We start from the raw sequence: 9,267 nt of genomic DNA on the forward strand, positions 1-9,267 counted from the left end.
GTTTATAATGTCTTCCTTTTTTCAATCTCCTTTTTGAAGTTGCTTAGCTTCTCATCTAATTTTTTCATTTCTTCATAGATACCTTCTCTATCTTTCTTTAAATGTGCGAGATCTTTTGCTTTTTCACCCTCCTGTCTTCTTACTTCAATTTCTTTCTTCTTCTTTTCCAACGCTGCCTCCGCAACACCCAAGTTTTTTTTTCGAATCCTCGTTGTCTCTCCAAAATATAATTCGTCTTTAGTTTGCTTATTGCCATTTTGTAATCTCGATCAATTTGACAAATCCTTGTTTGTTTTGAGCTTTCAATTGCTTCACTCACTCTTTTTGATTCAAAACCATGCTTACGTACTAACTTTGTCAAGCCACAAAGTGCGCAGCATGGCATGAAAACATTTGGTCGTGAGAATTCACCACATCCTTATTTGTGTCCTTCCAATATGTTTACATAAAAGAAACCTAATCCCGCTCAGGGACAATGCTACAATGTGCCTAATACTCTGAAGACATTGTTTTCTATACTTATTAGGACGCGGCTTGGACAGTGATACAGTGATACGTTTCTCCCTCTTTTATTAGGGATTCTTTCTTTATAAGTCATTGGTACAATCAGTCAAATTAAATTCGAAAGAAAAATAGGTACAAAATTGCCATGCGGGAAAGAATGGCCCTTAAGGTAATCGTATCGACAAAGACCCTACTTTCAAAAAATACCGCATGAAATTAAATATAAATTGTCATATATTTATCTGACAGACAAAAACGGACCGTTATCCTAACCGCGTCTTAATCAGTTGAAAATCGATGTCTTCGGAGTATATAATAGATAATATTTTGTCCCTGAGTAGGATATATCATGGTTTCTTTTATGTAAACATAATGGGAGGACGCTAATAATTTAGTGTTACATTCTCATGCCATGTTCCTTTTTGTGGGATAACAAAGGTATTCTTAAAGAGCCCCTGACAGAGCTCTTTTGTGAATTACTTTTGGGGGAGAAGTAACCTAAATCTTTTGTCCCGGCAGGCACGTGCCTATTATAGAATTTTTGTTATGATCTTCATAGGCCTTGGTCATGTTTTATAGCAACGAATTTGGCCGACAAATTTAATTTTCTGAAGTTCTCAAACCTCAAATTAGAATTTTTACTGTTTATAATTAAGTGGCAAAATAATTAAGTTCAGTTAGGGAAATATTGATTCAAAAAAATAATTATCAAACATAATCCAAAATGTTCTGATTACTTTAAAATAATTTTCTAGTTTACTAAATTTTTTTCATCGGAAAGAATTCCCTTGGTTACTTTACTTTGCAAATGATGCAATTTCCGAGTGACATACAAATGTGTTACAGAAAAGGGATAATGAGGATTTGAGATGTCGGGGCGCGGGAAGCGACTCTGTTGCTGAATACCCGATTCGCCGGTACCGCGCACAAAACACTGACACAATGGGCACAGAGCGGTGCACGCGGAGGCATTGTGGCAGTGGTGGAATCCCTTATTGTGCTTTTTCAATCTCGCAATTCTTTTATCATTCTCTGGAGAGCACCTTGCTGGCTTCTGCAGCAGCGAGATAAAACTTATTGTGCCTCTTTTGTGCTGGCGCGCGGGCAAAAATACGCATTCGCTCATCTCATCATCGATTTACTCCGCGGCCGCGGCAGTGGCAATACTCTACGTGCATCCGGCGCCCTCCGAGATGATGTGTTCATTAATTGAAATTTTAGGGAAGCTAGGCGCGGGTGTGGGCAGGCACGCGGAGGCGACTCTGCATTACGTGCACAACGAGCAGCGCGCAACTATTGATCGGTTTACAATAAACGCGCGCGCACACACACACACACTGTATACAGCAAAAGTCGCTCTTCCCATCAGTTATATTGTGTGTGTATAATGGAGAGCGGCGCGCACAATACGGCCAAATAATCTGATTGCTTTGTGTCACTCAGTCGCAGAATGGAGTAAATGGGGTGCTTGTGAATACATTTACTCTTGCCGCGCCGAGCCTACAGGAAAGCAGAGGAAAAACTATCGCTGCCGCGCGCATTATTTTCGCCTCAATAGACAGAAAGCTAGACCCTCGCGAATGGACAAGTCAATTTCTTTTTCCGCACCCCTGTGTGTCGCAACAACGTTTCTAAAGAAATTTACTGGGAAAATTTAACATTTTTGCATGGAAAATTATTGACAACTCGCTTATTTTTTTTGATAAATTTGGCAAATTATGAAATTAAATTGTTTTTCAGCCCTGTTTGAATTTTAATATTATCTAGACACACTTTTTTCCTCATTCACGAACAAACTGAGCAAACAATGGAAATGTTTAAGAGTGTTGTTCTGTAAAGACCTCCTTTGACTTCTTCAACAAAACAAAACTCCTAACACCCACCAGGTCTGTGGGAAGAGGACCACCAAAGGCGTCAACCTCTAAACACGCCGAAAAAGGACTTAAGACTTGGACATTTGTTTATTCTGAGTGGCAGGCAACTGTGACCCGCGGCAACTGTGCCCTAAGTTAAAATGGTGGGAACAGGAGGAGTGTGGCATCAGGGCTTCGTCTTTAGGGAGGGTCTTTGAGGGTCGTTGTGGCCTAATAATAATGCTACTTTAAATGAAAAAATTTGCTTACAATATCGTTGATTTCCTGCTTAATTCGCATCGTATATATTTAAAATGTGTGTTGTTATCAAGATAATAACATGACAATCGAGTCTGCTCTTAGTTAATTAAATTCTGAAAATTTTACTTTGGGCACAATTGCCGCGAGTCACAGTTGCCGTTCACTTGCTTCAACTGTGACCGAGAGACGAGCTTGCAACGCAGCACCCTCCGAGGGTGTTTAGCCCGTGCACATATTTAGGCTGTGCATCAAAAGGGGGCGTGCTGCTTCACAATTAAAAAAGTCGCTCGCAGGTCAAACTTTTCCTTTGCAGCCGACCGCTTTTGTGTGCTTTGACAATAATGTATTGACTGGCGCGATGCTGGGGGTGCGTGAAAAATCAAGAAGTGAACAGACAGCCTCCTTGCTCGGGGTTAACGTACTAGAGAAATTATTTGTTTAATTTCAGAGTGTGAAACGGTCAATGGCTAGATAATTCCATTATATATTTTTACTCTCTGAAGTATTAACTCGATATAAATGTTTTTTTATGGAAAATATGCCTGCACGGCCAAATAAAAAAATCTTTGCAATAAAATAATAGCATATGCGGCAATGTCCTTATTTTGCAAATTTGGTTATTGCTATCTGCGAAAAAGATTGACCGCACATCGCACACTTAGTGCAATGGAAAATAATGGAATCACTCGGCTCTCAATAGCCATGCAGCAGCTGCGAGAAGCGAGCACACAGAGCTCATCAGCCGCTGCAATGGGTCCGTGTCTATAATTAATTATTTTTCCGATTAAGCTCGCGAAGATTTCGACCAGAGTAACAATTTTGGAAAGAACGAAAAATTGTCTTCAACTAGGTGCTAATTTAGATCGAGAGCGTAGATTATACCAAGAGGGCAGCGGCTGACCTTGACCTCTTGAGGGCTTTAAAATACATTAAGTCCAAACTATACTCGTGAAATCGTACATAAACTGACCTTTGATTTAACCTACATAAATTGAAAATTAAAGAAAAAATTGCATGAGCTGAGAAATTCAAACTAATTAGATAAAAAATTTGATGCTTGAAAAATTTCCGAAAAATCCAAATTAATAAAAAATAACATTGATTTGTTCAATTTAGGTTTGTAGACAATTTTTTTGAGGTGATCGAGCCATTTCTTAAATTCTGAGAAAAATTAACATTATCTCTTGAAGTTTTGTTTGGGATTTTTAACTTATGAAAAGATTACATATTCTGAAAGCTTTATATATATTGATTTTCTTTATCATGTTGATGCAAAATTTTCTTTCAGTTTCAAATATTTAAAACAATCATTTGAACGTTAAGTCTAATTAAGACAAACTATTTGTGATTTTTCAGCCAACATCTTACAAAACTTCCTGGAATATGATTGAAAAAAACTGACTTTTAAATTTAATTTTATGCATTTTACATTTTAAATCCTGCTGTTAAATTACAAAATTTCCTCCTGGTAATCTTACTCACATCGTTGCATAGTGCTTGAGTGCAATAAATGGTGCAGCCACTAAAATCAGAATCCTTAGCTTTTCCTTCTACCCGTTAAGATTAACTTTCATCTGTGATCTGTGACGAAAATGATAGAGTCGAAAGAAATCATAATGAAAATAAAATGGCAATAAAAGCCTGGCCAAAAATACCGGTCCGATAGGAAAATAAATCTGATTTGAGTCACATAGGAAATAAGAAAGACCGTGAATGCATCTCATTCTCACAAATCCAACTAGTCGTTATGCAACCGGCAAGACACAACTGTCGGGCTGTCTGCCTAATATGCCTTCGTGCAGGGGAACAGGCGGCAGCATTATTTGCCTGCGCTGCTCATCAGCTAATTTCGCGTCCTTTTCGAAAGCGGCCCAAGCCGTCCGTCATCGGCGCCATTGTCTGCCCGGAGAAGGAGAACAAAAGGATCACACATTGCAGATATTCAGCTCTCTTGGGGGATGCTGCAGCGAACACAAAAGCAGCAGGAAAACTGACTGACTGCTTTAGAGCGTGGTGGTCCGGATTCATAAACGCATATCGAGTTATAACAAACCAAACGAGAACTAATGATGCTTATCTGCCGCTGCCCCTGCGTCGAAATGCACCACTCATGCAAATAAATTACACATATCCCGGGCGTGTTGCTCTTCGCTCAAGTGGACACGAAAAGCAGCAAATTTCTCCGCATAATGCGCCACTTTGTGCACTCAAAAATCGGCAGCCGGCCCCTCGCTCTCAAAGAGCCACCGGATTATTGCCGCGCGGAAAAAAGACGGGGGCGCCCGGAAATCCATCAAGGAGCTGGTTTATTTACTCTCCTCAAAACAAGAGACGCAATGTGTTTATTATTTTCACTCATGTACTATCATGATTTATTTTGAAGATTAAATTTGTGTTAAAATTCCAATTTGAAAGGGACTTAATGGAATAAAAACTTAAGCGGCAGTTTGGTTTTGATCACGTCAATTAATAGTAAAATAATTATTTTCTAAGATTGCAGACTAGCATTAAAAATAATTGAAAAATTATAGTAGAGAGAATAATGCGATTTCGCTGGATTAATTTTCTCTTTATTAAAAAATTATTTTATTTTCTATTCTGGTTAAATTTTTAGATCTTCTTTCACCATTTACCATCTAAAAATTAGCTATAATTTTGTTGTCTTAAGCGTCGCTTGATGTTCTTTGAATGGAGAATAAAGATAAGATGGGACGAAATCAAGAATTTTAGCTTATTCGTTTGACACAGCTGTTTTTTACGATAACTTTGTATTAAATTTATAGCTGAAAGTGTAGGGAGGGAAGAGGTGGGGATTCTGGCGAGCGAGCGTCGGAGGCAGTGTGCTATTCTGAAAACTTCCTTATTCAGAGAGTTTTGTTACCACAGTAGGGAGCATTGTGCGCAGACAATGGCGCCTCCTTTAGCTCCACTATTGTATATACCTTTTTCTATGCAGCCCGGCAGCACAAGCAAGCAAGCAAGGCCCTCACAACAATGTCAGTTTTCTATAGGACTTTCAAGAGAGAGAGAGAGAGGACGCGAAAGCAAGCGAGCGGGGAGAGAGAGAGAGAGAGAGAGAGAGAGAGAGAGAGAGAGAGAATAACTTTTTTGTTGCTTTTGTAACAATGATAAAAAGTTTTTCCTTCCTTTCAGCGAACAAAATGGCAGTGAAGCTGTATTATGCGAATACAATATAAATGCAGTATTTGGAGAAAAAGTTTTTCATCATTCGCACACATTATTTATTCAGTCCTTCCTTTTTCATTACAGTGAGCACCGCTTCTGCCGCCGCCTTTGTCCGCGCTTTTCATATATATATTTTGTTACTCTCCCGGCGTAAATATAGAAAAGTGCTGCGTGCACAATGCAATGCTCGCGCGCGTCTGCTCATCTGGAAATGGAAAATTGCGGAAAGGAGGCGCGTGCACCTGTGTGACCTAGTTAGCACGCACTTTTCCATAAGTACTCAAAACAGATCGAGAATTTATGCCCGAGAGGCATAGCCTCAGCTAAGCATTACGGAAACAGTAGAAAAATATCTATATTCGACTTTACTTTTCACAAGATATGCAATATTTAATTGAATAAACTTCATTTTTTAATTTCATTCACAGACATAACACTTCAAAAATTAAAAGAATTTACTGTGTTGAAAAACAGCAAAAAAACATATTTTCTCAGACGGAAGTTATTCTCTGTTAATTTTATAAAATTAATGAAAAATAACATAAACATTGCATATCAAAAGCTCGGAAGAAAGCGAATCTTATTTGCATTCCATTTCTGGAAATCCTACTGGAAATAAAAACGAGTCGTTTAGATTATTGAAATTTTAAATTGAGAATTTTTAAAAGCATTTTAAATTTTATATTTAAAAGGGCAGCGCACCTATTCATCCAAAAAATGTAAAACCATTTCCTATGGGGTTTGAAATGAAATGAAAACTCGACAAAGGGAAAGTTAAATACACGCAAAGCTCTTATGGGGACCGCCGTGCAGAGTATGCAACCTGCACGGCGGGTTACCTTTTGCTCGGGACTGCTCGACCGCTGCAGAGCAATTGCGTATGTTACCTGCTGCAGCGACGAGGAACTGCCGTGCAGGTTGCATATCCTGCACGGCGGTCCCCATAAACTCGTTTCTGTTGGAGAGTTTTAGAAAAATCACAAACTTTTCAAAACGTATGAAAATCGCACATCATTCAATTCGTCCCGCTGAGTAACTTTACCAAATTTTGCAAATATTCCTAGTCGAAAACGAGACTAAAATTAACTAAAAAAATTATCCTTTCCTTTTGTTGCACAAAATTAAAAATCGAAGCGGAAAGCGAGTGTTAAAAGCATAAAACGGGAAAAACTCAATAACATAAAAGTGTGTACGTTTGTGCAGAGCCATAAAACCAAATAAAATCGTAATTCAGCGGCAAGCACTTGTACGCACTCTCCCTTTCGCGCTGTGTGTGCGCACATCCAACCGAATTTGAATATGTATTTACACACACAAATAAATGCAAGCCCTGCCGCTGGCATTGTGCTCTGCGAGATTTAATTTTATTCCATATTATTTGGCCATTGTGCGCTGCCGGCTGGCGAAGGGGTGCCCCTAACACCCCTGAGCTGCATTGTTGTGTGAACTACACAATTATAGCATTTAGCCTCCCCATTCATCGCGGCAAACATTTATTATATATACCCTTGTCGTGTATAGAAATGGAAGAGAAAAAAAATCACTTTCGAAAGAGAAAAGCCAGCAGGAAAGTTTCACACGTGAAAACCGGCCAAATTAGATTCGCAGGATCGAGTTACTTTATATTATATTCTTTTTGATCAATTTTCCGATCCGATGGCTGGTGCGAGATATTCGGGAATGCAGCCGGTTTGTTTGTGTGTTGCCTTTGTGTGTACGTGCATGCAGCACTCTATCTACATCCATCCATCTATCGATGTGCGACAACAATTGGAAAGTAGAGAGGGTGGAAAATGAATGAGAGGTGCATGATAATACGTATTATGTAATGCGGGGGAGGCTGAGCTGGCCGCTCGCGTATACCATCATCTATTATCCTATCTGCGCGCAGCCAGTCTGCTGCTTTCGCTGCCTTGTCGCTGCACGCCGAAAATCGATTCTTAAATCTTGACAAAAAGTGTTTTGCTTATTATGTCTCTCCGCGCGCGCTTTTGTGTTTCCTCTTTACATGACAAGCACTTTGCAGCTCCCATCGAGGGGAAACAGCTGGTGAAAATCAATTATCGGACTGAAATTGGGCACGTGAACACGACACTCACTCGATCGATTCTATATACAAATTCGCCTCTTTTGTCTTCGGCGAAATTGAAATTTATATTTTTTCTATATTTTACATATTATAGAAAAGAGAGGAGATTTTATTAAATTGAACAACAAATCACCTTTAAAATGTGTAATAGTATAATCAGGACTGGATTTAAGAAAATGCAAAATTTACAGAAACTTTAAACGGGATGTCAGTGATTTCTCACTTGCTTTCGATTCCTGTCAGTGTGCGAATTAGGAGCGAAATTTCTCTTCTGACGAAATGAAGTATGTGTTTCAAAAGGGATCGGACAGCGCTCGCCGTTTGATTAACATCAAAACTATTTATAATACCTTAGAAATTTAAATGGCAATTGGCAACCTGGAAAATTTTAGCTGCTTCCAAATTATTAGATAATGTTTTAGAAAGAGAATAAATATAATTTTTCCATGTTTCTAGAAAATTTACTGTGGGTTACTCGGTTCGAGCCAAAAGGAAATGCATCTAGTTCCTTAGTAGTCGTAGTATTTAATCCATAATTAAGACCCGGTATTATCTTCGGGTCTATAAGTTATTACAAGCGTCATATTATGCGCACGACATTATACTCCCGGCCGGAGAGGTAAATGCGACATGACCGTATGCGTGCGTAGGTGAGCGGTCAGTGAAGGTGTATTATACAGGGTAAATTAGAAAAGCTTATCATACAGTTACAAGTGACATCTAAAGGTTACAAACTAAGTTAACGCCAATAAGCGGGAACCGCTACAGTGCCCCCCCTTTGAGGCTGGAAGCCGGAAAGAAACAAATTGCGTTTTACAAAATAAATCTTGAGGAATGAATGCTTTTCGGACGGTACGGTTATAATGAGTTAGTTGAGGTGCAAACCGAGATTATCTCACTTCTGCTGTAATGCTAGCAGAGGGCTGTGAGTGTTCGCGGATGCGTTTGTCGATGATAGTCCTAGCCGGCGGTTGCGCGGCGCGGATGAATCAAAGACGAAGGAACGTTCGGGCACGGCGCGGCGTTGACTCGACTGAGTCCAAAACGATACCAAATCGGTAAGGAAGGGACTGGGGGGCTCGAGGCGGCCGCTCGCAACAGTCCTCGGCTTCCCCGGCGTGCAGCGGCGAAACGTTATGCGACGACAGAGCGACAATGACTCTAGGTCGTGAGGGGCTCTAGCGCAGTAGCATGTCAGGGCAATGTGACCCTAGGACATCAGTAGCGCGAGCAGTGAAGGCGAAAGATTCGACTCATAGACCGATTAGCAAAATTTGAAAAGCGTATGTTGAGCACTCAAGAAATTACTTGGCTTCACAAAGGGATTAAAATTACAAACTTGTGGGCAAGAATGCGCGTTAACAATTTAAACAA

This window comes from Cloeon dipterum, chromosome 1 (assembly GCF_949628265.1).
Source record: "Cloeon dipterum chromosome 1, ieCloDipt1.1, whole genome shotgun sequence".
In the NCBI taxonomy this organism is placed as follows: Eukaryota; Metazoa; Arthropoda; class Insecta; order Ephemeroptera; family Baetidae; genus Cloeon; species Cloeon dipterum.